Below are 25000 nucleotides of genomic sequence, written 5' to 3' on the forward strand. Positions count from 1 at the left end.
CGGGAGGGAGAAAAATCACGCTAAATAATACGGGTAAAAGCACCAGTCCCAATGAAACGGACAGCGAAATGGATGTGAGTGAACTGGCGAGTGCGCAAAAAAGACTAAGTCTTGGACAACGAAAAAAGTTGGTGAAAAAATTGAAATGTAAGGACAAATAATGACTGACAATAACCCCTGTAAATCCGTTTTTTTTGTTTTTATTTTTATGATAATGGCCTTTAATTTATTTTCGATAAACGTGAATGGACTAAGGAACAAAGAAAAAAGACATGCGATTCTTTCCTTGCAGAATGACGTTTTGTGCCTGCAGGAGACCAGGTGGGATGATTCCCTGGTGGAAGACATAAAAAAAGACTTTGTGGGCCATATTTTCTGCTCCAATGGCACGTCGAGGGCGAGAGGAGTGGCGGTTTTAGTCAAAACGGGTCGGGTAACAGGGGTAAATTTGGTTTATGGAGACAAAGAAGGAAGAATAATAGTAATAGACTGTGTGTATGAAACGAAAAATATAAGAATCATAAATATATATGCACCGAATGGAGAAAAAGAAAGGAAAACATTCTTCATTGCAATAAGCAAATGGTGGGAAAGGAATTGTATAATAATCGGTGACTTTAATGTGGCGATGACACCCACCGATGTGTCAAAAAATAATGTGTTTAAGGGGGATGTGAGCAGGGGGACACTTAAAGATATAATGATAACGAAACAATGCATTGATATTTGGAGATTGCTACATCCATGGGAGAGGGTGTTCTCCAGGAGACAAATTGTACTGAATAGATTAAAACAATCTAGAATAGATTATGCTTTGGTGACATGCGAGGTAGTGAGGTGGATTAAAGAAGTTGAATATAAAACTAATATGTGGAGCGATCACGCTGGAATAGAAATCACGTTTAGAAAAGAAACGAATGTACGTAAAGGAGGGATATGGTGCTTTAATGCAAGCTTGCTGGATGATGGAATGTTTGTGAAAAGTATGGAAAGATTGTTGAATGATGTGGGATATGAGTGGAATGAGAGTGAAGATATGAATGTGTGGTGGGATAGTGTAAAAGTCAGAATTAAAAAAAAGTGTATCAATTATAGTAAAGAGAAAAAGTGGAGAGAAAATAGAAAGGAAGAGAATTTGAGAAAACAACTAAGTGAGGAAATAGCATCGCTTGACAGTGTAGATAATGTAGATGTCGAAAAATACATACATTTAAAAGAACAGTTGGGAGTGATTGAACTTAATAAGAGTAGGGGTGCAGCCATTAGGAGTAAAATACAATATATGTATGAGGGGGAGAGGAGTACAGCCTTTTTTTTAGGTCTGGAAAAACAAAAACAAAAAAGAACAGAAATAAACGACTTATTAAATGAAGCAGGTAAAAGTGTGACAGATAAAAAGGGAATTTTAGAAATAGTAAAGGGCTATTATGAAAGCCTGTTTTCGAGACAGGAGTGTGATAGCGTGAGTGTGAACAGAGCTTTGGGTGCCTTAAAGAAAAAACTAAGCGAGGACGATAAAATGTGGTGTGATTGTGAGTTTACAGAGGGAGAAATCAGAAGTGCTTTAGAGGGGTTAAACAAAAACAAAAGTCCTGGGAGCGATGGCCTAACTGCGGAATTCTACCAAGCTTTCAAAGAGCAGCTGGTGCCCTTGGTGAACAAATTGAGTAAATATATGGAAAAAGTGAAACATATACCAAAAAGTTTAGGGGAAGGGGTGGTTACTATTTTTTACAAAAACAAGGGGGACAATAAAAATCTGGACAACTACAGACCAATCAGCCTACTCAACACAGACTACAAAATCATAGCGAAAACAATAGCCAATAGAATCAGGGAGGTAATAGGAACAATCATAGAACAAACACAATCATACAGTATACCAAACAGAGACATAGCAGACTCAATCATTTCAATAAAACAGACGGTCAGGGATATGGAAGGGGAGGGGGGAATATGGCTAGGGATTGATTTAAATAAAGCTTTTGACAGAGTAGATCACGGGTTCATGGGGAAGGTGTTAGAGAAGTTTGGATTCGGGGAGAGAATGAGAGAATGGATAAATATGTTGTATACAGGAGCGGAAAGCAAGATAAAATGTAACGGGGAACTAACTGATTCTTTTAAAATATCAAGGTCAGTGAGACAAGGATGTCCGATGTCAGCGCTGTTGTACAGCTTGGTAGCAGAGCCGCTGGCAGCACTGATATCGGAAGACGTAAACATAAAAGGTATAGGTAAGGAAAACGTAAAAATAATACAGTATGCAGATGACGTGAATATAATGGTAAAAGGAGAGGAGGATATAGAATTGATATTAAAACATGTACAAACTTATGAAAGAGCATCTGGGGCAAAAGTAAATGAAAATAAGTCAGAAATTATGTTACTAGGTAAGGAATCCAATCTAGTTAATAAGTGGGGATTTAAAACGGTGTGTGAGAGAAGAAAAGTGTTGGGAGTGAATATGGGGAAAAATGAGAATGAATGTGATGATGTAACATGGAAAGAGGTGGTGGGTAAAATTAAAAAAACATTGAATTTGTGGAAAGCGAGGGGTCTATTGTTGAGAGGAAGGGTAGCCGTAACAAATGCTCTCGTGTTGTCCAAAGTGAATCATGCGCTGAGTACTTGTACGCTTCCGGACTGGGCCTTTAAGGAGATTTCAAAGACCATTAGGGACTTTATTTGGAAAAACAAAGCAGCGAGTATAGCTCACAAAACAATAATAGGGGCTAAAGATCAGGGGGGGCTAGCTTTGATTGATTTACTTACAAAAAAAGTAGCACTAAGAGTCAAATTGATAGGCAAATTTATGGACCAGAACCGGAACGTAGTTTGGAAAAACCACTTCAAACAATATCTGTGCAGTTTTGGACTCTACAACGAGGACAACCTGTACCAGATCAATAACCCGGATTCATTTAAACACTTGCCACGGTTTTTCCAGGAAGTACTCAGTGCGTGGTATCAGGTTTCATCCTGGACTGTACCAGAGTGCGGAACGAGAGGGTCAGTGCTACGACTGCCCTTCCTCTCGAGCCCGTATTTTAAAAATGGGGAGAGGGTAATTAAGTGTGAAGCTATGTCGAAAGCGGGATATATTAGAATAAGGGATTTACTGAACTGTGGGGGGGATTTTGATTTACAAATGGTGGTGAGGGGTTTAAAAAATAAAGGGTGTGTGTGCAGAAAGGATGTGATTGAGAGAGTGTTTGCAAATGTAAAATTGTCTTTGTCGAGCGAATGGGAAAAATTAATCAAAGAGAAGGAGGGAGTGATGCAGGACGATGTGGGGGGGATCTCCCTGTGCCTAGGGGAGAAGAAACACAACATTACAGATGTCACTACAAAAATTTGGTATAGGTGCGCAATCACACATAGAATACAGAAACCCACATCCGAAGTAAAATGGACAGACACATACCCGGACATAACAAGCAACATGATATGGAAGAACATTAACATTCCGCATACACCACATGCAATATTTGACCTAGATTTCAAACTGAGGCACAGGAGGATCTTCACCTGCATCGTCCTGCATCAGATCCATAAGGAGAGGTATGAAAGAAAGTGTTGTGTATGTGAAAGTACGGATGAGGATTTAATACATTTGTTTGTTACGTGTGGGGAATTGGTTTATTTTTGGGGAAAAATAAGAGAAATGTTGGGGAAATGCAGTAAGAATGAGTGTTGGAATGAAAGGGGGTGGGAATTGTCGGTGTTGTTGGGGGTGGGAACAAAACAAAAAAATCACAATGTAATGAATATAATTTTGGCTTTTGCAAGAAAAGCGGTTTTTAACAGAAGGAATTATGCACTGTATGAAAGTAAGAAAATGAATGTGTGGAGAATGTTTGTGAATGAATGGAAAGCACATCTTAAATTGTTGTACATAGCGAATGAGAGTGAGTTTGTGAGAATGTTTGTGGAAGGTGCGAATGTGTGTAGAGTAAATGAGGAGGGAATTATGTGGGATGTCTAAATTATTTTGTTTTTGTTTTTTTGGTACGAGGGCTTCTTTTTTGGTCATGGGAAAATGGGTGATTTGATTTGGTGTTTTTTTTTTTCTCAGTGGTTTTTTGAGAATACTGTGGGGTTTTTGTATGTTTTTGTGGTTTGTTTTCAGAGGGGTGTTTGCTTTGGGGGAGGGACTCAGAAGAGTTGTCATGAGTTGGGGGTATCAGGAGTGGTTTGAGTTTTTTTTCCTGATGCTATGTTTTTATTGTTTTTAGGGTGCCGTTTGCGTCAGAGGGGAGGTTTAATTTAGAGGGTGTATGTATTGTAATAGCATTTGTTGTAAATGATGTGAAAGAATTATAAATGTTTTTGTAATTTTGATAATAAAAGATAAAAAAAAAAAACACGGCCTATCTCGTCTGATCTCTTAAGCTAAGCAGTGTCGGGCCTGGTTAGTACTTGGATGGGAGACCGCCTGGGAATACCAGGTGCTGTAAGCTTTTTCATTTTTTTGATCATATGTTTTTTTTTTATCATATAGAGACATATTCACATGTCCAAAAATTCAGCCAGAATCAAGGGCATGACATCTTTAAAAGGCCCCTTTCTGCACACAGTAATGGCTTACAGCCATACCACCCTGAACACACCCGATCTCGTCCGATCCAGGAAGCTAAGCAGGGTCGGGCCTGGTTAGTACTTGGATGGGAGACCGCCTGGGAATACCAGGTGCTGTAAGCTTTTTCATTTTTTTGATCATATGTTTTTTTTTTATCATATAGAGACATATTCACATGTCCAAAAATTCAGCCAGAATCAAGGGCATGACATCTTTAAAAGGCCCCTGTCTGCACACAATAATGGCTTACGGCCATACCACCCTGAACACGCCCGATCTCGTTCGATCTCGGAAGCTAAGCAGGGTTGGGCCTGGTTAGTACTTGGATGGGAGACCACCTTGGAATAGCAGGTGTTGTAAGCGTTTTCATTTATTTGATCATATGTTTTTTTTTATCATATAAAGACATATTCACATGTCCAAAAATTCAGCCAGAATCAAGGGCATGACATCTTTAAAAGGCCCCTTTCTGCACACAATAACGGCTTACGGCCATACCACCCTTAACACACCCGATCTCGTCCGATCTCGGAAACTAAGTAGGGTCGTGCCTGGTTAGTACTTGGATGGGAGACCGCCTGGAAATACCAGACGCTGTAAGCTTTTTCATTTTTTTTGATCATATGTTTTTTTTATCATATAGAGACATATTCACATGTCCAAAAATTCAGCCAGAATCAAGGGCATGACATCTTTAAAAGGCCCCTCTCTGCACACAATAATGGCTTATGGCCATACCACCCTGAACACGCCTGATCTCGTCCGATCTCGGAAGCTAAGCAGGGTAGGGCCTGGTTAGTACTTGGGTGGGAGACCGCCTGGGAATACCAGGTGCTGTAAGTTTTTTCATTTTTTTGATCATATGTTTTTTTTTTATCATATAGAGACATATTCACATGTCCAAAAATTCAGCCAGAATCAAGGGCATGACATCTTTAAAAGGCCCCTTTCTGCATACAATAATGGCTTACGGCCATACCACCCTGAACACGCCCGATCTCGTCAGATCTCGGAAGCTAAGCAGTGTCGGGCCTGGTTAGTACTTGGATGGGAGACCACCTGGGAATACCAGGTGCTGTAAGCGTTTTCATTTTTTTGATCATATGTTTTTTTTTATCATATAGAGACATATTCACATGTCCAAAAATTCAGCCAGAATCAAGGGCATGACATCTTTAAAAGGCCCCTTTCTGCACACAATAATGGCTTACGGCCAAACCACCCTGAACTCGTCCGATCTTGGAAGCTAAGCAGGGTCGGGCCTGGTTAGTACTTGGATGGGAGACCGCCTGGGAATACCAGACGCTGTAAGCTTTTTTTATTTTTTTGATCATATGTTTTTTTTTTATCATAGAGAGACATATTCACATGTCCAAAAATTCAGCCAGAATCAAGGGCATGACATCTTTAAAAGGCCCCTGTCTGCAGACAATAATGGCTTACGGCCATACCACCCTGAACACGCCCGATCTCGTTCGATCTCAGAAGCTAAGCAGGGTCGTGCCTGGTTAGTACTTGGATGGGAGACCGCCTGGGAATACCAGGTGCTGTAAGCTTTTTCATTTTTTTGATCATGTTTTTTTTTATCATATAGAGACATATTCACATGTCAAAAAATTCAGCCAGAATCAAGGGCATGACATCTTTAAAAGGCCCCTCTCTGCACACAATAATGGCTTACGGCCATACCACCCTGAACACGCCTGATCTCGTCCGATCTCGGAAGCTAAGCAGGGTCGGGCCTGGTTAGTACTTGGATGGGAGACCGCCTGGGAATACCAGGTGCTGTAAGCTTTTTCATTTTTTTGATCATATGTTTTTTTTTATCATATAGAGACATATTCACATGTCCAAAAATTCAGCCAGAATCAAGGGCATGATATCTTTAAAAGGCCCCTTTCTGCACACAATAATGCCTTACGTCCATACCACCCTGATCTCGTCCGATCTCAGAAGCTAAGCAGGGTCGGGCCTGGTTAATACTTGGACGGGAGACCGCCTAGGAATACCAGGTGCTGTAAGCTTTTTCATTTTTTTGATCATATGTTTTTTTTAATCATAGAGAGACATATTCACATGTCCAAAAATTCAGCCAGAATCAAGGGCATGACATCTTTAAAAGGCCCCTTTCTGCACACAATAATGCCTTACGGCCATACCACCCTGTACTCGTCCGATCTCGGAAGCTAAGCAGGGTTGGGCCTGGTTAGTACTTGTATGGGAGACCTCCTGGGAATACCAGGTGCTGTAAGCTTTTTCATTTTTTTTGATCATATGTTTTTTTTTGATCATATAGAGACATATTCACATGTCCAAAAATTCAGCCAGAATCAAGGGCATGACATCTTTAAAAGGCCCCTGTCTGCACACAATAATGGCTTACGGCCATACCACCCTGAACACGCCTGATCTAGTCCGATCTCGGAAGCTAAGCAGGGTAGGACCTGGTTAGTACTTGGATGGGAGACCGCCTGGGAATACCAGGTGCTGTGAGTTTTTTCATTTTTTTGATCATATGTTTTTTTTTTATCATATAGAGACATATTCACATGTCCAAAAATTCAGCCAGAATCAAGGGCATGACATCTTTAAAAGGCCCCTTTCTGCACACAATAATGGCTTACGGCCAAACCACCCTGAACTCGTCCGATCTTGGAAGCTAAGCAGGGTCGGGCCTGGTTAGTACTTGGATGGGAGACCGCCTGGGAATACCAGACGCTGTAAGCTTTTTTTATTTTTTTGATCATATGTTTTTTTTTTATCATAGAGAGACATATTCACATGTCCAAAAATTCAGCCAGAATCAAGGGCATGACATCTTTAAAAGGCCCCTGTCTGCAGACAATAATGGCTTACGGCCATACCACCCTGAACACGCCCGATCTCGTTCGATCTCAGAAGCTAAGCAGGGTCGTGCCTGGTTAGTACTTGGATGGGAGACCGCCTGGGAATACCAGGTGCTGTAAGCTTTTTCATTTTTTTGATCATGTTTTTTTTTATCATATAGAGACATATTCACATGTCCAAAAATTCAGCCAGAATCAAGGGCATGACATCTTTAAAAGGCCCCTATCTGCACACAATAATGGCTTAAGGCCATACCACCCTGAACACGCCTGATCTCGTCCGATCTCGGAAGCTAAGCAGGGTCGGGCCTGGTTAGTACTTGGATGGGAGACCGCCTGGGAATACCAGGTGCTGTAAGCTTTTTCATTTTTTTGATCATATGTTTTTTTTTATCATATAGAGACATATTCACATGTCCAAAAATTCAGCCAGAATAAAGGGCATGATATCTTTAAAAGGCCCCTTTCTGCACACAATAATCCCTTACGTCCATACCACCCTGATCTCGTCCGATCTCAGAAGCTAAGCAGGGTCGGGCCTGGTTAATACTTGGACGGGAGACCGCCTAGGAATACCAGGTGCTGTAAGCTTTTTCATTTTTTTGATCATATGTTTTTTTTAATCATAGAGAGACATATTCACATGTCCAAAAATTCAGCCAGAATCAAGGGCATGACATCTTTAAAAGGCCCCTTTCTGCACACAATAATGCCTTACGTCCATACCACCCTGAACTCGACCGATCTCAGAAGCAAAGCAGGGTCGGGCCTGGTTAATACTTGGATGGGAGACCGCCTAGGAATACCAGGTGCTGTAAGCTTTTTCATTTTTTTGATCATATGTTTTTTTTTATCATAGAGAGACATATTCACATGTCCAAAAATTCAGCCAGAATCAAGGGCATGACATCTTTAAAAGGCCCCTTTCTGCACACAATAACAGCTTACGGCCATACCACCCTTAACACGCCCGATCTCGTCCGATCTCGGAAACTAAGTAGGGTCGTGCCTGGTTAGTACTTGGATGGGAGACCGCCTGGGAATACCAGATGCTGTAAGCTTTTTCATTTTTTTGATCATATGTTTTTTTTGTTTTATCATATAGAGACATATTCACATGTCCAAAAATTTAGCCAGAATCAAGGGCATGACATCTTTAAAAGGCCCCTTTCTGCACACAATAATGGCTTACGGCCATACCACCCTGAACACGCCCGATCTCGTCCGATCTCGGAAGCTATGCAGGATCGGGCCTGGTTAGTACTTGGATGGGAGACCACCTGGGAATACCAGGTGCTGTAAGCTTTTTAATTTTTTTGATCATATGTTTTTTTCTATCATATAGAGACATATTCACATGTCCAAAAATTCAGCCAGAATCAAGGGCATGACATCTTTAAAAGGCCCGTTTCTGCACACAATAATGGCTTACGGCCATACCACCCTGAACACGCCCGATCTCGTCCGATCTTAGAAGCTAAGCAGGGTGGGGCCTGGTTAGTACTTGGATGGGAGACCGCCTGGGAATACCAGGTGCTGTAAGCTTTTTCATTTTGTTTGATCATATGTTTTTTTTTTATCATATAGAGACATATTCACATGTCCAAAAATTCAGCCAGAATCAAGGGCATGACATCTTTAAAAGGCCCCTTTCTGCACACAATAATGGCTTACGGCCATACCACCCTGAACACGCCCGATCACGTCCGATCTCGGAAGCTAAGCAGGGTCGGGCCTGGTTAGTACTTGGATGGGAGACCGCCTGGGAATACCAGGTGCTGTAAGCTTTTTCATTTTTTTTGATCATGTGTTTTTTTTATCATACAGAGACATATTCACATGTCCAAAAATTCAGCCAGAATCAAGGGCATGACATCTTTAAAAGGCCCCTCTCTGCACACAATAATGGCTTACGGCCATACCACCCTGAACACGCCTGATCTCATCCGATCTCGGAAGCTAAGCAGGGTAGGGCCTGGTTAGTACTTGGATGGGAGACCGCCTGGGAATACCAGGTGCTGTAAGTTTTTTCATTTTTTTGATCATATGTTTTTTTTTTATCATATAGAGACATATTCACATGTCCAAAAATTCAGCCAGAATCAAGGGCATGACATCTTTAAAAGGCGCCTTTCTGCATACAATAATGGCTTACGGCCAAACCACCCTGAACACGCCCGATCTCAGAAGCTAAGCAGGGTCGGGCCTGGTTAGTACTTGGATGGGAGACCGCCTGGGAATACCAGGTGCTATAAGCTTTTTCATTTTTTTTGATCATATGTTTTTTTTATCATATAGAGACATATTCACATGTCCAAAAATTCAGCCAGAATCAAGGGCATGACATCTTTAAAAGGCCCCTGTCTGCACACAATAATGGCTTACGGCCATACAACCCTGAACACGCCCGATCTCGGAAGCTAAGCAGGGTAGGGCCTGGTTAGTACTTGGATGGGAGACCGCCTGGGAATACCAGGTGCTATAAGCTTTTTCATTTTTTTTGATCATATGTTTTTTTTATCATATAGAGACATATTCACATGTCCAAAAATTCAGCCAGAATCAAGGGCATGACATCTTTAAAAGGCCCCTTTCTTCACACAATAATGACTTATGGCCATACCACCCTGAACATGCCCGATCTCGTCCGATCTCGGAAGCTAAGCAGGGTCGGGCCTGGTTAGTACTTGGATGGGAGACCGCCTGGGAATACCAGGTGCTATAAGCTTTTTCATTTTTTTGATCATATGTTTTTTCTTTTTCATATAGAGACATATTCACATGTCCAAAAATTCAGCCAGAATCAAGGGCATGACATCTTTAAAAGGCCCCTTTCTGCACACAATAATGGCTTATGGCCATACCACCCTGAACACGCCCGATCTCGTCCGATCTCGGAAGCTAAGCAGGGTCGGGCCTGGTTAGTACTTGGATGGGAGACCGCCTGGGAATACCAGGTGCTGTAAGCTTTTTCATTTTTTTGATGATATGTTTTTTTTTATCATATAGAGACATATTCACATGTCCAAAAATTCAGCCAGAATCAAGGGCATGACATCTTTAAAAGGCCCCTGTCTGCACACAATAATGGCTTACGGCCATACCACCCTGAACACGCCCGATCTCGGAAGCTAAGCAAGGTCAGGCCTGGTTAGTACTTGGATGGGAGACCGCCTGGGAATACCAGGTGCTGTAAGCTTTTTCATTTTTTTGATCATATGTTTTTTTTTTATCATATAGAGACATATTCACATGTCCAAAAATTCAGCCAGAATCAAGGGCATGACATCTTTAAAAGGCCCCTTTCTGCACACAATAACAGCTTACGGCCATACCACCCTGAACACGCCCCTTTTGCTGTCAGAGTTTGTGTGGTGCTGAAGGAGAGCTGACGTGTCAGTACTGAGCAGGACAGCTGGACTAATTTGTTTCTTTTTTGGATGCGTTTTGGATTCATTTAAATACCTCAGATTGTGAGTGAATGTCCCCCAGCAGTCACTGACTGTTAGGGGGATCGTTTTTCTTTTCACCTTTTTTTCCTGTTTTTTTTCCACAATTTTGTGAAGAATTTTTGTTTTTTTGTGAATGTTTGCTCGTATGTCGCGAGCAAACTCACACGGACGGATCACAAAGATGACAGGACCACGGACTGGAGAGATGGAAAAAGGAAAAGAGAACGGACAACAACGTGAACAAACAAACATGGCACTGAAACAGAGGAATGGATTAAACGACAACGAGAAGAACGACGGACAAAAAGGACGGATGAAAACGGCAAATGAAACAGGGAACGGAATGGATGACGGAGAGAGAGGAAGAGAGAGGAGCGGCGGGCTGATTGCTCCGCATGCAGAGAATGGGAGAGGTGGCGAGAGAGCAGAAAAAGAGGAAGCAAAAGTGTCTTTTGAGAGAAAACTAACACTAAACATTGAAATGGTGGGAGACAAAGTTCCTCTAAATCACGTCATGAGCAACATAAAAATGATCTGTGGGGGCCTGCTGGCGTGCAGAACCCTGGGACCTGAAAAACTGGAGGTGACGGTGAGCAACATTAAAGGAAAGGAAAGGCTGCTGGATGGATTTAAAATCGGAGAGACCAGAGTCGTGGCGAGAGAACTAAATAATGATGAGCTGGTGGTGTCTTTTTTAAACCTGCCAGCGTATATCACAGATGAAGAAATAGTTTGGAAGCTGACGGGATGGGGAGTGAAACCGACATCACCAATAAAACGCAGAATGTGGCCTGGAACAATGATAGCTGACGGAACGAGGTTTGTCCGGGTCAGATTTAATGACCAGGTACAGTCACTCCCTTACTCCACAAAGTTTAACACTGTGATGGGGAACGAATACTTTAGAGTAATACATGATAGACAACAAAAAGTGTGCAGGATGTGCATCCAGCCGGGACACATCCTGAGAGAGTGTCCAGAATTTATGTGCCACAACTGTGGGGTGCAGGGACACTTTGCGCGAGAGTGCAGCGCGAACAGCACAAAATGCACAAACTGTAAAAAAAGAGAAAATGAATGTGAGTGTGAGAACGGAGAGGAAAGCAAGAACGAGGTGGAGGAGGTGTACGAGGATGAAGACGAGGCGGAGGAGGTGTACGAGGAGGAGGCGGAGGAGAAGGAGGTGATCGGAGCAAGCAGGAAGGAGATCAGAGAAGACGAGAACAGTGACGGAGAAATGGAGCAGAGCGGAGAGAGCGGAGGAGAACGGGCGTCAGAGTGCGAGCTGGAGACGCCGGAGCTGGCTGGAGAGGGAGGACAGCAGAAGCAGCGAAAAACGAGCGAGAGAGGGAAAAAAGGAGACGGAAGGGACGTGGCAGAAGACCCGGGGGTAAGCATGAGCACAGAGGGGAGGGAGATGCCTGAGAGTGGTGTTGGACAGGCGGGAGGGAGAAAAATCACGCTAAATAATACGGGTAAAAGCACCAGTCCCAATGAAACGGACAGCGAAATGGATGTGAGTGAACTGGCGAGTGCGCAAAAAAGACTAAGTCTTGGACAACGAAAAAAGTTGGTGAAAAAATTGAAATGTAAGGACAAATAATGACTGACAATAACCCCTGTAAATCCGTTTTTTTTGTTTTTATTTTTATGATAATGGCCTTTAATTTATTTTCGATAAACGTGAATGGACTAAGGAACAAAGAAAAAAGACATGCGATTCTTTCCTTGCAGAATGACGTTTTGTGCCTGCAGGAGACCAGGTGGGATGATTCCCTGGTGGAAGACATAAAAAAAGACTTTGTGGGCCATATTTTCTGCTCCAATGGCACGTCGAGGGCGAGAGGAGTGGCGGTTTTAGTCAAAACGGGTCGGGTAACAGGGGTAAATTTGGTTTATGGAGACAAAGAAGGAAGAATAATAGTAATAGACTGTGTGTATGAAACGAAAAATATAAGAATCATAAATATATATGCACCGAATGGAGAAAAAGAAAGGAAAACATTCTTCATTGCAATAAGCAAATGGTGGGAAAGGAATTGTATAATAATCGGTGACTTTAATGTGGCGATGACACCCACCGATGTGTCAAAAAATAATGTGTTTAAGGGGGATGTGAGCAGGGGGACACTTAAAGATATAATGATAACGAAACAATGCATTGATATTTGGAGATTGCTACATCCATGGGAGAGGGTGTTCTCCAGGAGACAAATTGTACTGAATAGATTAAAACAATCTAGAATAGATTATGCTTTGGTGACATGCGAGGTAGTGAGGTGGATTAAAGAAGTTGAATATAAAACTAATATGTGGAGCGATCACGCTGGAATAGAAATCACGTTTAGAAAAGAAACGAATGTACGTAAAGGAGGGATATGGTGCTTTAATGCAAGCTTGCTGGATGATGGAATGTTTGTGAAAAGTATGGAAAGATTGTTGAATGATGTGGGATATGAGTGGAATGAGAGTGAAGATATGAATGTGTGGTGGGATAGCGTAAAAGTCAGAATTAAAAAAAAGTGTATCAATTATAGTAAAGAGAAAAAGTGGAGAGAAAATAGAAAGGAAGAGAATTTGAGAAAACAACTAAGTGAGGAAATAGCATCGCTTGACAGTGTAGATAATGTAGATGTCGAAAAATACATACATTTAAAAGAACAGTTGGGAGTGATTGAACTTAAAAAGAGTAGGGGTGCAGCCATTAGGAGTAAAATACAATATATGTATGAGGGGGAGAGGAGTACAGCCTTTTTTTTAGGTCTGGAAAAACAAAAACAAAAAAGAACAGAAATAAACGAATTATTAAATGAAGCAGGTAAAAGTGTGACAGATAAAAAGGGAATTTTAGAAATAGTAAAGGGCTATTATGAAAGCCTGTTTTCGAGACAGGAGTGTGATAGCGTGAGTGTGAACAGAGCTTTGGGTGCCTTAAAGAAAAAACTAAGCGAGGACGATAAAATGTGGTGTGATTGTGAGTTTACAGAGGGAGAAATCAGAAGTGCTTTAGAGGGGTTAAACAAAAACAAAAGTCCTGGGAGCGATGGCCTAACTGCGGAATTCTACCAAGCTTTCAAAGAGCAGCTGGTGCCCTTGGTGAACAAATTGAGTAAATATATGGAAAAAGTGAAACATATACCAAAAAGTTTAGGGGAAGGGGTGGTTACTATTTTTTACAAAAACAAGGGGGACAATAAAAATCTGGACAACTACAGACCAATCAGCCTACTCAACACAGACTACAAAATCATAGCGAAAACAATAGCCAATAGAATCAGGGAGGTAATAGGAACAATCATAGAACAAACACAATCATACAGTATACCAAACAGAGACATAGCAGACTCAATCATTTCAATAAAACAGACGGTCAGGGATATGGAAGGGGAGGGGGGAATATGGCTAGGGATTGATTTAAATAAAGCTTTTGACAGAGTAGATCACGGGTTCATGGGGAAGGTGTTAGAGAAGTTTGGATTCGGGGAGAGAATGAGAGAATGGATAAATATGTTGTATACAGGAGCGGAAAGCAAGATAAAATGTAACGGGGAACTAACTGATTCTTTTAAAATATCAAGGTCAGTGAGACAAGGATGTCCGATGTCAGCGCTGTTGTACAGCTTGGTAGCAGAGCCGCTGGCAGCACTGATATCGGAAGACGTAAACATAAAAGGTATAGGTAAGGAAAACGTAAAAATAATACAGTATGCAGATGACGTGAATATAATGGTAAAAGGAGAGGAGGATATAGAATTGATATTAAAACATGTACAAACTTATGAAAGAGCATCTGGGGCAAAAGTAAATGAAAATAAGTCAGAAATTATGTTACTAGGTAAGGAATCCAATCTAGTTAATAAGTGGGGATTTAAAACGGTGTGTGAGAGAAGAAAAGTGTTGGGAGTGAATATGGGGAAAAATGAGAATGAATGTGATGATGTAACATGGAAAGAGGTGGTGGGTAAAATTAAAAAAACATTGAATTTGTGGAAAGCGAGGGGTCTATTGTTGAGAGGAAGGGTAGCCGTAACAAATGCTCTCGTGTTGTCCAAAGTGAATCATGCGCTGAGTACTTGTACGCTTCCGGACTGGGCCTTTAAGGAGATTTCAAAGACCATTAGGGACTTTATTTGGAAAAACAAAGCAGCGAGTATAGCTCACAAAACAATAATAGGGGCTAAAGATCAGGGGGGGCTAGCTTTGATTGATTTACTTACAAAAAAAGTAGCACTAAGAGTCAAATTGATAGGCAAATTTATGGACCAGAACCGGAACGTAGTTTGGAAAAACCACTTCAAACAATATCTGTGCAGTTTTGGACTCTACAACGAGGACAACCTGTACCAGATCAATAACCCGGATTCATTTAAACACTTGCCACGGTTTTTCCAGGAAGTACTCAGTGCGTGGTATCAGGTTTCATCCTGGACTGTACCAGAGTGCGGAACGAGAGGGTCAGTGCTACGACTGCCCTTCCTCTCGAGCCCGTATTTTAAAAATGGGGAGAGGGTAATTAAGTGTGAAGCTATGTCGAAAGCGGGATATATTAGAATAAGGGATTTACTGAACTGTGGGGGGGATTTTGATTTACAAATGGTGGTGAGGGGTTTAAAAAATAAAGGGTGTGTGTGCAGAAAGGATGTGATTGAGAGAGTGTTTGCAAATGTAAAATTGTCTTTGTCGAGCGAATGGGAAAAATTAATCAAAGAGAAGGAGGGAGTGATGCGGGACGATGTGGGGGGGATCTCCCTGTGCCTAGGGGAGAAGAAACACAACATTACAGATGTCACTACAAAAATTTGGTATAGGTGCGCAATCACACATAGAATACAGAAACCCACATCCGAAGTAAAATGGACAGACACATACCCGGACATAACAAGCAACATGATATGGAAGAACATTAACATTCCGCATACACCACATGCAATATTTGACCTAGATTTCAAACTGAGGCACAGGAGGATCTTCACCTGCATCGTCCTGCATCAGATCCATAAGGAGAGGTATGAAAGAAAGTGTTGTGTATGTGAAAGTACGGATGAGGATTTAATACATTTGTTTGTTACGTGTGGGGAATTGGTTTATTTTTGGGGAAAAATAAGAGAAATGTTGGGGAAATGCAGTAAGAATGAGTGTTGGAATGAAAGGGGGTGGGAATTGTCGGTGTTGTTGGGGGTGGGAACAAAACAAAAAAATCACAATGTAATGAATATAATTTTGGCTTTTGCAAGAAAAGCGGTTTTTAACAGAAGGAATTATGCACTCTATGAAAGTAAGAAAATGAATGTGTGGAGAATGTTTGTGAATGAATGGAAAGCACATCTTAAATTGTTGTACATAGCGAATGAGAGTGAGTTTGTGAGAATGTTTGTGGAAGGTGCGAATGTGTGTAGAGTAAATGAGGAGGGAATTATGTGGGATGTCTAAATTATTTTGTTTTTGTTTTTTTGGTACGAGGGCTTCTTTTTTGGTCATGGGGAAAATGGGTGATTTGATTTGGTGGTTTTTTTTTCTCAGTGGTTTTTTGAGAATACTGTGGGGTTTTTGTATGTTTTTGTGGTTTGTTTTCAGAGGGGTGTTTGCTTTGGGGGAGGGACTCAGAAGAGTTGTCATGAGTTGGGGGTATCAGGGGTGGTTTGAGTTTTTTTTCCTGATGCTATGTTTTTATTGTTTTTAGGGTGCCGTTTGCGTCAGAGGGGAGGTTTAATTTAGAGGGTGTATGTATTGTAATAGCATTTGTTGTAAATGATGTGAAAGAATTATAAATGTTTTTGTAATTTTGATAATAAAAGATTAAAAAAAAAAAAAAACCACGCCTGATCTCGTCCGATCTCGGAAGCTAAGCAAGGTCAGGCCTGGTTAGTACTTGGATGGGAGACCGCCTGGGAATACCAGGTGCTGTAAGCTTTTTCATTTTTTTGATCATATGTTTTTTTTTTTTCATATAGAGACATATTCACATGTCCAAAAATTCAGCCAGAATCAAGGGCATGACATCTTTAAAAGGCCCCTTTCTGCACACAATAATGACTTATGGCCATACCACCCTGAACACGCCCGATCTCGTCCGATCTCAAAAGCTAAGCAGGGTCGGGCCTGGTTAGTACTTGGATGGGAGACCGCCTGGGAATACCAGGTGCTATAAACTTTTTCATTTTTTTGATCATATGTTTTTTTTTTTTCATATAGAGACATATTCACATGTCCAAAAATTCAGCCAGAATCAAGGGCATGACATCTTTAAAAGGCCCCTTTCTGCACACAATAATGGCTTATGGCCATACCACCCTGAACACGCCCGATCTCGTCCGATCTCGGAAGCTAAGCAGGGTCGGGCCTGGTTAGTACTTGGGTGGGAGACCGCCTGGGAATACCAGGTGCTGTAAGCTTTTTCATTTTTTTGATGATATGTTTTTTTTTATCATATAGAGACATATTCACATGTCCAAAAATTCAGCCAGAATCAAGGGCATGACATCTTTAAAAGTCCCCTTTCTGCACACAATAATGACTTATGGCCATACCACCCTGAACACGCCCGATCTCGTCCGATCTCGGAAGCTAAGCAAGGTCGGGCCTGGTTAGTACTTGGATGGTAGACCGCCTGGGAATACCAGGTGCTGTAAGCTTTTTCATTTTTTTGATCATATGTTTTTTTTTTATCATATAGAGACATATTCACATGTCCACAAATTCAGCCAGAATCAAGGGCATGACATCTTTAAAAGGCCCCTTTCTGCACACAATAACGGCTTATGGCCATACCACCCTGAACACTCCTGATCTCGTCCGATCTCGGAAGCTAAGCAGGTTAGGGCCTGTTTAGTACTTGGATGGGAGACCGCCTGGGAATACCAGACGCTGTAAGCTTTTTCATTTTTTTGATCATATATATTTTTTTTATCATATAAAGACATATTCACATGTCCAAAAATTTAGCCAGAATCAAGGGCATGACATCTTTAAAAGGCCCCTTTCTGCACACAATAACAGCTTACGGCCATACCACCCTGAACACGCCCGATCTCGTCCGATCTTGGAAGCTATGCAGGGTCGGGCCTGGTTAGTACTTGGATGGGAGACCACCTAGGAATACCAGGTGCTGTAAGCTTTTTCATTTTTTTGATCATATATTTTTTTTTATCATATAGAGACATATTCACATGTCCAAAAATTAAGCCAGAATCAAGGGCATGACATCTTTAAAAGGCCCCTTTCTGCACACAATAATGGCTTACGGCCATACCACCCTGAACACGCCCGATCTCGTCTGATCTCAGAAGCTAAGCAGGGTCGGGCCTGGTTAGTACTTGGATGGGAGACCGCCTGGGAATACCAGGTGCTGTAAGCTTTTTCATTTTGTTTGATCATATGTTTTTTTTTATCATATAGAGACATATTCACATGTCCAAAAATTCAGCGAGAATCAAGGGCATGACATCTTTAAAAGGCCCCTTTCTGCACACAATAATGGCTTACAGCCATACCACCCTGAACACGCCCGATCTCGTCTGATCTCGGAAGCTAAGCAGGGTCGGGCCTGGTTAGTACTTGGATGGGAGACCTCCTGGGAATACCAGGTGCTGTAAGCTTTTTCATATGTTTTTTTTAACATATAGAGACATATTCACATGTCCAAAAATTCATCCAGAATCAAGGGCATGACATCTTTAAAAGGCCCCTGTCTGCACACAATAATGGCTTACGGCCATACCACCCTGAACACCCCCGATCTCGGAAACTAAGCAAGGTCAGGCCTGGTTAGTACTTAGATGGGAGACCGCCTGGGAATACCAGGTGCTGTAAGCTTTTTCATTTTTTTTTATCATATGTTTTTTTTTATCATATAGAGACATATTCACATGTCCAAAAATTCAGCCAGAATCAAGGGCATGACATCTTTAAAAGGCCCCTTTCTGCACACAATAATGGCTTACGGCCATACAACCCTGAACTCGTCCAATCTCAGAAGGTAAGCAGGGTCGGGCCAGGTTAGTACTTGGATGGGAGACAGCCTGGGAATACCAGGTGCTGTAAGCTTCTTCATTTTTTTGATCATATGTTTTTTTTTTTATCATATAGAGACATATTCACATGTCCAAAAATTCAGCCAGAATCAAGAGCATGACATCTTTAAAAGGCCCCTTTCTGCACACAATAATGGCTTATGGCCATACCACCCTGAACTCGTCCGATCTTGGAAGCTAAGCAGGGTCGGGCCTGGTTACTAGTTTGATGGGAGACTGCCTGGGAATACCAGGTGCTGAAAGCTTTTTCATTTTTTTGATCATACGTTTTTTTTTTATCATATAGAGACATATTCACATGTCCAAAAATTCAGCCAGAATCAAGGGCATGACATCTTTAAAAGGCCCCTTTCTGCACACAATAACAGCTTATGGCCATACCATCCTGAACACGCCCGTTCTCGTCCGATCTCGGAAGCTAAGCAGGGTCGGGCCTGGTTAGTACTTGGATGGGAGACCGCCTGGGAATACCAGGTGCTGTAAGCTTTTTCATTTTTTTGATGATGTTTTTTTTTATCATATAGAGACATATTCACATGTCCAAAAATTCAGCCAGAATCAAGGGCATGACATCTTTAAAAGGCCCCTTTCTGCCCACAATAATGGCTTACGGCCATACCACCCTGAACTCGTCAGATCTTGGAAGCTAAGCAGGGTTGGGCCTGGTTAGTACTTGGATGGGAGACCGCCTGGGAATACCAGGTGCTGTAAGCTTTTTCATTTTTTTGATCATATGTTTTTTTTTTTATCATATAGAGACATATTCACATGTCCAAAAATTCAGCCAGAATCAAGGGCATGACATCTTTAAAAGGCCCCTGTCTGCACACAATAATGGCTTACGGCCATACCACCCTGAACACGCCCGATCTCTTCCGATCTCGGAAGCTAAGCAAGGTCAGGCCTGGTTAGTACTTGGATGGGAGACCGCCTGGGAATACCAGGTGCTGTAAGCTTTTTCATTTTTTTGATCATATGTTTTTTTTTTATCATATAGAGACATATTCACATGTCCAAAAATTCAGCCAGAATCAAGGGAATGACATCTTTAAGGCCCATTTCTGCACACAATTATGGCTTATGGCCATACCACCCTGAACTCGTCCGATCTCGGAAGCTAAGCATGGTCGGGCCTGGTTAGTACTTGGATGGGAGACCGCCTGGGAATACCAGGTGCTGTAAGCTTTTTCATTTTGTTTGATCATATGTTTTTTTTTATCATATAGAGACATATTCACATGTCCAAAAATTCAGCCAGAATCAAGGGCATGACATCTTTAAAAGGCCCCTTTCTGCACACAATAATGGCTTAAGGACATACCACCCTGAACTTGTCCGATCTCGGAAGCTAAGCAGCGTCTGGCCTGGTTAGTACTTGGATGGGAGACCGCCTGGGAATACCAGGTGCTGTAAGCTTTTTCATTTTTTTTGATCATATGTTCTTTTTTTATCATATAGAGACATATTCACATGTCCAAAAATTCAGCCAGAATCAAGGGCATGAGATCTTTAAAAGGCCCCTGTCTGCACACAATAACAGCTTACGGCCATACCACCCTGAACACGCCTGATCTCGTCTGATCTCGGAAGCTAAGCAGGGTAGGGCCTGGTTAGTACTTGGATGGGAGACCGCCTGGGAATACCAGCTGCTGTAAGCTTTTTCATTTTTTTGATCATATGTTTTTCTTTTATCATATAGAGACATATTCACATGTCCAAAAATTCAGCCAGAATCAAGGGCATAACATCTTTAAAAGGCCCCTGTCTGCACACAATAATGGCTTACGGCCATACCACCCTTAACACGCCCGATCTCGTCCCATCTCGGAAGCTAAGCAGGGTCAACTTTTATCAATCAATCAATCAACTTTTATTTGTATAGCGTCAACTCATAACAAGTGTTATCTCGAGACACTTTACAAGAAGCAGGTAAAATACCTTACTCATTGTCTTTTAACATTACAAAAGAGCAGGTAAAAGACCTTACTCATTGTTATGTTACAAAAAGCAGGTAAAGGACCTTACTTATTGCTATGTTACAAAGATCCGGCCTATCCATCATGAGCACTTTAGCAAAGCAGCAAAAGTTACAGTGGTAAGAAAAAACTGCCTTATTAAAAGGCAGAAATCTTCGGCCGGATCCCCGGCTCATGACGAAACAGTCTTCACAGGCCTAGACTGCGCCGGGCTTGGAAAGGGATAGGGGGAGAGATGGGATAAGATGCAGGAAGAGGGATAGAGAGCAAGGGGGTGGGGGGAGGTAGACCGTCCATCAGCAATCCGGTGGGGAGGGGAGGGGGTGTGGGGGGTTGTTCTGGCAGGCCGCCAACCCACGATCCGGTGGGGAGGGGGTAGTGGTGGGGTGGGGGTTGTTCTGGCAAGCCGTCAACCGATGATCTTGAGGAGCCTAGGGGAGCTCAAGAGCTCCCAGGAAAGTAGGTGGTTAGTGACTGAGATTTATAGATAGATACATGCAGTAATATGATGTACTGTATATGCATAGAGAGAGAGAGAGAGAGAGAGAGAGAGAGAGGAGCTCAAGGTGCCAGTTCCCCCGGTAGTCTAAGCCTATAGCAGCATAACTAAGAGCTGGTCTACACCAGCACCAGCCCTAACTATAAGATTTATCAAAAAGGAAAGTTTTAAGTCTAATCTTAAAAATACAGACTGTGTCTGCCTCCCGGACCCCGGCTGGAAGGCGGTTCCAGAGGAGAGGAGCCCGATAACTGAAGGCTTTACCCCCCATAGTACACTTGGAGACTGTAGGTACCACCAGCAGGCCTGCACTCCGGGACCGCAACGCTCTCAAGGGACAGTACGGCACTAGTAGCTCCTTAAGATAAGATGGTGCCTGGCCATTTAGAGCTTTGTAGGTGAGAAGAAGGATCTTGAATTCTATTCTAGACTGTATAGGGAGCCAGTGCAGAGAAGCCAGGACAGGAGTAATGTGGTCCCATTTCCTGGTTCTGGTCAGTACACGAGCTGCAGCATTCTGGACCCGTTGAAGAGTCTTTAGAGATTTGCCAGAGCACCCTGACAAAAGAGAGTTACAATAATCCAGTCTGGAGGTAACAAATGCATGAACTAGTTTTTCTGCATCACTTTGCGACAGGATATTCCTGATCTTGGATATATTACGAAGGTGAAAGTAGGCTGTTCTTGAAACTTGACTGATGTGAGAGCTAAAAGACATATCTTGATCAGAAATAACTCCGAGATTCCTAACAGTGGTGCTAGATGCCAGGCTGATGTCATTAAGGACAGTCACATCACTAGAAAAAGTCTCTCTGAGGTTCTTAGGGCCTAGCACAATAACTTCAGTCTTGTCTGAGTTAAGTAGCAAAAAATTTCTGGTCATCCAGGTCCTAACGTCCTTAAGGCATGTTTCTAGCTGACATAACTGACTGGTACCATCGGGCTTCATTGATACATAAAGCTGAGTATCATCTGCATAACAATGAAACTGTATGGAGTGTTTCCTCATAATATTTCCCAGAGGAAGCATATATAATGTAAAAAGAATTGGTCCAAGCACTGAACCTTGTGGGACTCCATGGCAAACTTTAGTGTGCATAGAGGACTCATCATTAACATGTACAAACTGAGATCGGTCTGATGAGTAGGATTCAAACCAACTTAAAGCAGTCCCTGTAATTCCAAGCAAATGCTCCAGTCTGTACAACAGGATCCGATGGTCAATGGTGTCAAAAGCAGCACTAAGATCTAACAAGACGAGCACAGACAGAAGTCCCCTGTCTGAGGCTAGAAGTAGATCGTTTGTAACTCTAACTAGTGCAGTCTCAGTGCTATGGTGGACTCTAAATCCTGACTGGAACTCTTCAAATAAACTGTTGTCATGGAGAAAGTCACACAGCTGTTTAGCTACCACCTTCTCCAGGATCTTCGAGATAAAAGGAAGGTTGGATATAGGTCTGTAGTTAGCCAGAGTTCCTGAGTCCAGAGTAGGCTTTTTAAGTAGAGGTTTGATTACCGCTACTTTAAATGTCTGTGGTACATAGCCTGCCAGTAAAGACATATTGATCATATCTAATATGGAGTTGCTAACTAAGGGAAAGACTTCCTTAAACAGCTTGGTTGGGATTGGGTCCAAAATACAGGTTGACGGTTTCGATGCAGAAAAAATGGAATGTAGCTCTGAAAGGTCGATTGGAGAAAAACAGTCGAGACTAATATCTGGTCCTGGAACTGTCTCTGCCGCAACAGACGTATCTGCACCAGGTAAGGGCAGGAGGTTACCAATTTTGTCTCTGATGTCTAGAACTTTGTTGTTGAAAAAGCTAAGGAAATCATTACTGCTGAGGGCTAGAGGAATACAAGGCTCAATGGAGCCATGACTCTCTGTCAGCCTGGCTACAGTGCTGAAAAGGTATCTAGGATTGCCTTTGTTTTCCTCGATTAGAGAGGAGTAGTAGGCAGCTCGGGCGTGACGTAGAGCCTTCATATATCTTCTATGACTATCCTGCCAGAAAAAACGAGATTCTACCGTTTTGGTCGAACGCCATATTCTTTCAAAATTCCGTGATGATTGTTTCAGAGTACGGGTTTCTGAGTTGAACCATGGAGCCACTCTCCGCCGCTTGACAACCTTCTGTTTCAGGGGAGCAATCGAATCCAGAGTAACTCTCAGCGAATCCACTGCACTATCAACAAACTGATCTAGCTGAGAGGGACTAAAGCTATCGTAAGAGTTTCCAACTGGGTTGAAACACGGTACTGAATCAAAAACAGCTGAAATAGCTTCCTTAAATCTAGCCACAGCACTATCCGACAAACTTCTAGAAAGCACACCTCTTCCAGGCAGAGGTAATTCTAGTAGGACAAAATCAAATGTAATAAAAAAATGGTCTGATAGCAGAGGATTTTCTAGGAAAACTGTAAGGTTATGGATTTCAATTCCATAAGCTAAAACAAGATCCAGGGTGTGGTTAAAATGATGAGTAGGTTCGTTTACACCCTGGGTGAAACCAATAGAGTCTAATAGTGACATGAAAGCTGTGCTCAGGCTATCATTTTCAACATCCACATGGATATTGAAGTCACCTACAACAATTATTCTATCACTGCTAAGGACTAAGTCTGATAAAAATTCTGCAAACTCAGATAAAAACTCAGAATATGGGCCAGGAGGGCGGTAAACTACAGCAACTAGAACTGGCTGAAAGGTTCTTGAGACTGGATGTGGAAGACTAAGAACAAGGCTTTCAAAAGAAGAAAAATTCAGCTTTGGTCGAGGGTTAACTAAAAGACTGGAATTAAAAATAGCTGCTACTCCACCACCTCGTCCGGTGTCTCGAGGTATATGAGTATTAAAATGACTGGGAGGAGTGGATTCATTCAAACTAACATATTCATCTCGACACAGCCAGGTTTCAGTCAAAAAAAGTAAATCAATGTGCTGATCTGATATCAGATCACTCACTAAAAGAGACTTGGATGCTAAGGACCTAATGTTCAAAAGTCCGCAGTGAATCCTCCGATCTTGTAGCAAAATCGTATTCGTAGTTTTGATTCTAATCAGATTCTGATGATTCACGCCGTTTGGATGACTTATAAAAACGCGTTTGGGCCGGGGGACAGACACAGTACCTATAGTATAACTACAGTTCGATTCAGAATTACAGCTATAGTGACTGGGAGACAGATCTAAGGGAGGCGCAGAGAAGTGTGTAAGACTGCAGCTCTGCCTCCTGGTCTGAACTCTGAGTTGTTGTCAGGGTTTTGGACTAATAACCTCTGCTATGTTTCTAGATAATAGAGCTGCACCGTCCAAAGTGGGATGGATGCCGTCTCTAGCTAGCAGACCAGGTTTTCCCCAAAAAGACTGCCAGTTATCTATGAAGCCCACATCGTGTGCTGGACACCACCTCGACAGCCAGCGGTTGAGTGATGACATGCGGCTATACATGTCATCACTGGTCTGATTTGGGAGGGGTCCAGAGAACACTACGGAGTCCGACATCGTCTTAGCAAAAGTACACACCGACTCCACATTAACCTTAGTGACTTCCGACTGGCGTAGTCGGGAGTCATTTGTGCCGACATGAATTACGATTGTATCAAATCTACCTT

The 25000-nt window shown here is 42.2% G+C and overlaps 26 non-coding genes and 12 pseudogenes across 26 annotated transcripts; all 38 read left to right on the forward strand.

Moving 5' to 3' along the window:
• Window positions 1-4585: 4585 nt before the first annotated feature.
• LOC132962307 (5S ribosomal RNA) lies at window positions 4586-4704 on the forward strand. The gene has a single exon (XR_009668281.1). It is a non-coding gene; the product is annotated as a 5S ribosomal RNA (ribosomal RNA).
• A 122-nt stretch (window positions 4705-4826) lies between these two features.
• On the forward strand, window positions 4827-4945 carry LOC132962305 (5S ribosomal RNA). The gene has a single exon (XR_009668279.1). It is a non-coding gene; the product is annotated as a 5S ribosomal RNA (ribosomal RNA).
• Window positions 4946-5066: 121 nt separating this feature from the next.
• Window positions 5067-5185, forward strand: LOC132961693 (5S ribosomal RNA; annotated as a pseudogene).
• Window positions 5186-5306: 121 nt separating this feature from the next.
• Window positions 5307-5425, forward strand: LOC132962143 (5S ribosomal RNA). Its single transcript, XR_009668123.1, has one exon. It is a non-coding gene; the product is annotated as a 5S ribosomal RNA (ribosomal RNA).
• Window positions 5426-5547: 122 nt separating this feature from the next.
• Window positions 5548-5666, forward strand: LOC132962139 (5S ribosomal RNA). Its single transcript, XR_009668119.1, has one exon. It is a non-coding gene; the product is annotated as a 5S ribosomal RNA (ribosomal RNA).
• Window positions 5667-5787: 121 nt separating this feature from the next.
• Window positions 5788-5896, forward strand: LOC132961902 (5S ribosomal RNA; annotated as a pseudogene).
• A 123-nt stretch (window positions 5897-6019) lies between these two features.
• On the forward strand, window positions 6020-6138 carry LOC132962324 (5S ribosomal RNA). The gene has a single exon (XR_009668298.1). It is a non-coding gene; the product is annotated as a 5S ribosomal RNA (ribosomal RNA).
• Window positions 6139-6257: 119 nt separating this feature from the next.
• Window positions 6258-6376, forward strand: LOC132961800 (5S ribosomal RNA). The gene has a single exon (XR_009667985.1). It is a non-coding gene; the product is annotated as a 5S ribosomal RNA (ribosomal RNA).
• Window positions 6377-6727: 351 nt separating this feature from the next.
• Window positions 6728-6836, forward strand: LOC132961778 (5S ribosomal RNA; annotated as a pseudogene).
• A 123-nt stretch (window positions 6837-6959) lies between these two features.
• On the forward strand, window positions 6960-7078 carry LOC132962371 (5S ribosomal RNA). The gene has a single exon (XR_009668343.1). It is a non-coding gene; the product is annotated as a 5S ribosomal RNA (ribosomal RNA).
• Window positions 7079-7200: 122 nt separating this feature from the next.
• LOC132961903 (5S ribosomal RNA) lies at window positions 7201-7309 on the forward strand (annotated as a pseudogene).
• A 123-nt stretch (window positions 7310-7432) lies between these two features.
• LOC132962325 (5S ribosomal RNA) lies at window positions 7433-7551 on the forward strand. The gene has a single exon (XR_009668299.1). It is a non-coding gene; the product is annotated as a 5S ribosomal RNA (ribosomal RNA).
• Window positions 7552-7670: 119 nt separating this feature from the next.
• On the forward strand, window positions 7671-7789 carry LOC132962212 (5S ribosomal RNA). Its single transcript, XR_009668188.1, has one exon. It is a non-coding gene; the product is annotated as a 5S ribosomal RNA (ribosomal RNA).
• A 581-nt stretch (window positions 7790-8370) lies between these two features.
• LOC132962469 (5S ribosomal RNA) lies at window positions 8371-8489 on the forward strand. Its single transcript, XR_009668435.1, has one exon. It is a non-coding gene; the product is annotated as a 5S ribosomal RNA (ribosomal RNA).
• A 125-nt stretch (window positions 8490-8614) lies between these two features.
• Window positions 8615-8733, forward strand: LOC132962254 (5S ribosomal RNA). Its single transcript, XR_009668229.1, has one exon. It is a non-coding gene; the product is annotated as a 5S ribosomal RNA (ribosomal RNA).
• Window positions 8734-8854: 121 nt separating this feature from the next.
• On the forward strand, window positions 8855-8973 carry LOC132962243 (5S ribosomal RNA). The gene has a single exon (XR_009668218.1). It is a non-coding gene; the product is annotated as a 5S ribosomal RNA (ribosomal RNA).
• A 123-nt stretch (window positions 8974-9096) lies between these two features.
• On the forward strand, window positions 9097-9215 carry LOC132962268 (5S ribosomal RNA). Its single transcript, XR_009668243.1, has one exon. It is a non-coding gene; the product is annotated as a 5S ribosomal RNA (ribosomal RNA).
• A 121-nt stretch (window positions 9216-9336) lies between these two features.
• Window positions 9337-9455, forward strand: LOC132961890 (5S ribosomal RNA). Its single transcript, XR_009667994.1, has one exon. It is a non-coding gene; the product is annotated as a 5S ribosomal RNA (ribosomal RNA).
• Window positions 9456-9577: 122 nt separating this feature from the next.
• LOC132961773 (5S ribosomal RNA) lies at window positions 9578-9686 on the forward strand (annotated as a pseudogene).
• Window positions 9687-9807: 121 nt separating this feature from the next.
• LOC132961742 (5S ribosomal RNA) lies at window positions 9808-9916 on the forward strand (annotated as a pseudogene).
• A 121-nt stretch (window positions 9917-10037) lies between these two features.
• LOC132962157 (5S ribosomal RNA) lies at window positions 10038-10156 on the forward strand. The gene has a single exon (XR_009668136.1). It is a non-coding gene; the product is annotated as a 5S ribosomal RNA (ribosomal RNA).
• A 122-nt stretch (window positions 10157-10278) lies between these two features.
• On the forward strand, window positions 10279-10397 carry LOC132962384 (5S ribosomal RNA). The gene has a single exon (XR_009668356.1). It is a non-coding gene; the product is annotated as a 5S ribosomal RNA (ribosomal RNA).
• A 121-nt stretch (window positions 10398-10518) lies between these two features.
• Window positions 10519-10627, forward strand: LOC132961723 (5S ribosomal RNA; annotated as a pseudogene).
• A 6285-nt stretch (window positions 10628-16912) lies between these two features.
• Window positions 16913-17031, forward strand: LOC132962403 (5S ribosomal RNA). The gene has a single exon (XR_009668375.1). It is a non-coding gene; the product is annotated as a 5S ribosomal RNA (ribosomal RNA).
• A 122-nt stretch (window positions 17032-17153) lies between these two features.
• LOC132961699 (5S ribosomal RNA) lies at window positions 17154-17272 on the forward strand. Its single transcript, XR_009667975.1, has one exon. It is a non-coding gene; the product is annotated as a 5S ribosomal RNA (ribosomal RNA).
• Window positions 17273-17393: 121 nt separating this feature from the next.
• On the forward strand, window positions 17394-17512 carry LOC132962319 (5S ribosomal RNA). Its single transcript, XR_009668293.1, has one exon. It is a non-coding gene; the product is annotated as a 5S ribosomal RNA (ribosomal RNA).
• Window positions 17513-17634: 122 nt separating this feature from the next.
• On the forward strand, window positions 17635-17753 carry LOC132962439 (5S ribosomal RNA). Its single transcript, XR_009668409.1, has one exon. It is a non-coding gene; the product is annotated as a 5S ribosomal RNA (ribosomal RNA).
• Window positions 17754-17875: 122 nt separating this feature from the next.
• Window positions 17876-17994, forward strand: LOC132962313 (5S ribosomal RNA). The gene has a single exon (XR_009668288.1). It is a non-coding gene; the product is annotated as a 5S ribosomal RNA (ribosomal RNA).
• Window positions 17995-18115: 121 nt separating this feature from the next.
• LOC132962111 (5S ribosomal RNA) lies at window positions 18116-18234 on the forward strand. The gene has a single exon (XR_009668093.1). It is a non-coding gene; the product is annotated as a 5S ribosomal RNA (ribosomal RNA).
• Window positions 18235-18356: 122 nt separating this feature from the next.
• On the forward strand, window positions 18357-18475 carry LOC132962047 (5S ribosomal RNA). The gene has a single exon (XR_009668032.1). It is a non-coding gene; the product is annotated as a 5S ribosomal RNA (ribosomal RNA).
• Window positions 18476-18583: 108 nt separating this feature from the next.
• On the forward strand, window positions 18584-18692 carry LOC132961844 (5S ribosomal RNA; annotated as a pseudogene).
• A 122-nt stretch (window positions 18693-18814) lies between these two features.
• On the forward strand, window positions 18815-18923 carry LOC132961992 (5S ribosomal RNA; annotated as a pseudogene).
• A 123-nt stretch (window positions 18924-19046) lies between these two features.
• Window positions 19047-19155, forward strand: LOC132962010 (5S ribosomal RNA; annotated as a pseudogene).
• A 122-nt stretch (window positions 19156-19277) lies between these two features.
• Window positions 19278-19396, forward strand: LOC132962229 (5S ribosomal RNA). Its single transcript, XR_009668204.1, has one exon. It is a non-coding gene; the product is annotated as a 5S ribosomal RNA (ribosomal RNA).
• A 119-nt stretch (window positions 19397-19515) lies between these two features.
• On the forward strand, window positions 19516-19624 carry LOC132961805 (5S ribosomal RNA; annotated as a pseudogene).
• A 123-nt stretch (window positions 19625-19747) lies between these two features.
• LOC132962294 (5S ribosomal RNA) lies at window positions 19748-19866 on the forward strand. The gene has a single exon (XR_009668267.1). It is a non-coding gene; the product is annotated as a 5S ribosomal RNA (ribosomal RNA).
• Window positions 19867-19986: 120 nt separating this feature from the next.
• On the forward strand, window positions 19987-20095 carry LOC132961767 (5S ribosomal RNA; annotated as a pseudogene).
• Window positions 20096-20449: 354 nt separating this feature from the next.
• LOC132962276 (5S ribosomal RNA) lies at window positions 20450-20568 on the forward strand. Its single transcript, XR_009668250.1, has one exon. It is a non-coding gene; the product is annotated as a 5S ribosomal RNA (ribosomal RNA).
• The last annotated feature ends 4432 nt before the right edge of the window (window positions 20569-25000 follow it).

Source organism: Labrus mixtus, unplaced genomic scaffold (genome assembly GCF_963584025.1).
Source record: "Labrus mixtus unplaced genomic scaffold, fLabMix1.1 SCAFFOLD_56, whole genome shotgun sequence".
NCBI classification, from domain to species: Eukaryota; Metazoa; Chordata; class Actinopteri; order Labriformes; family Labridae; genus Labrus; species Labrus mixtus.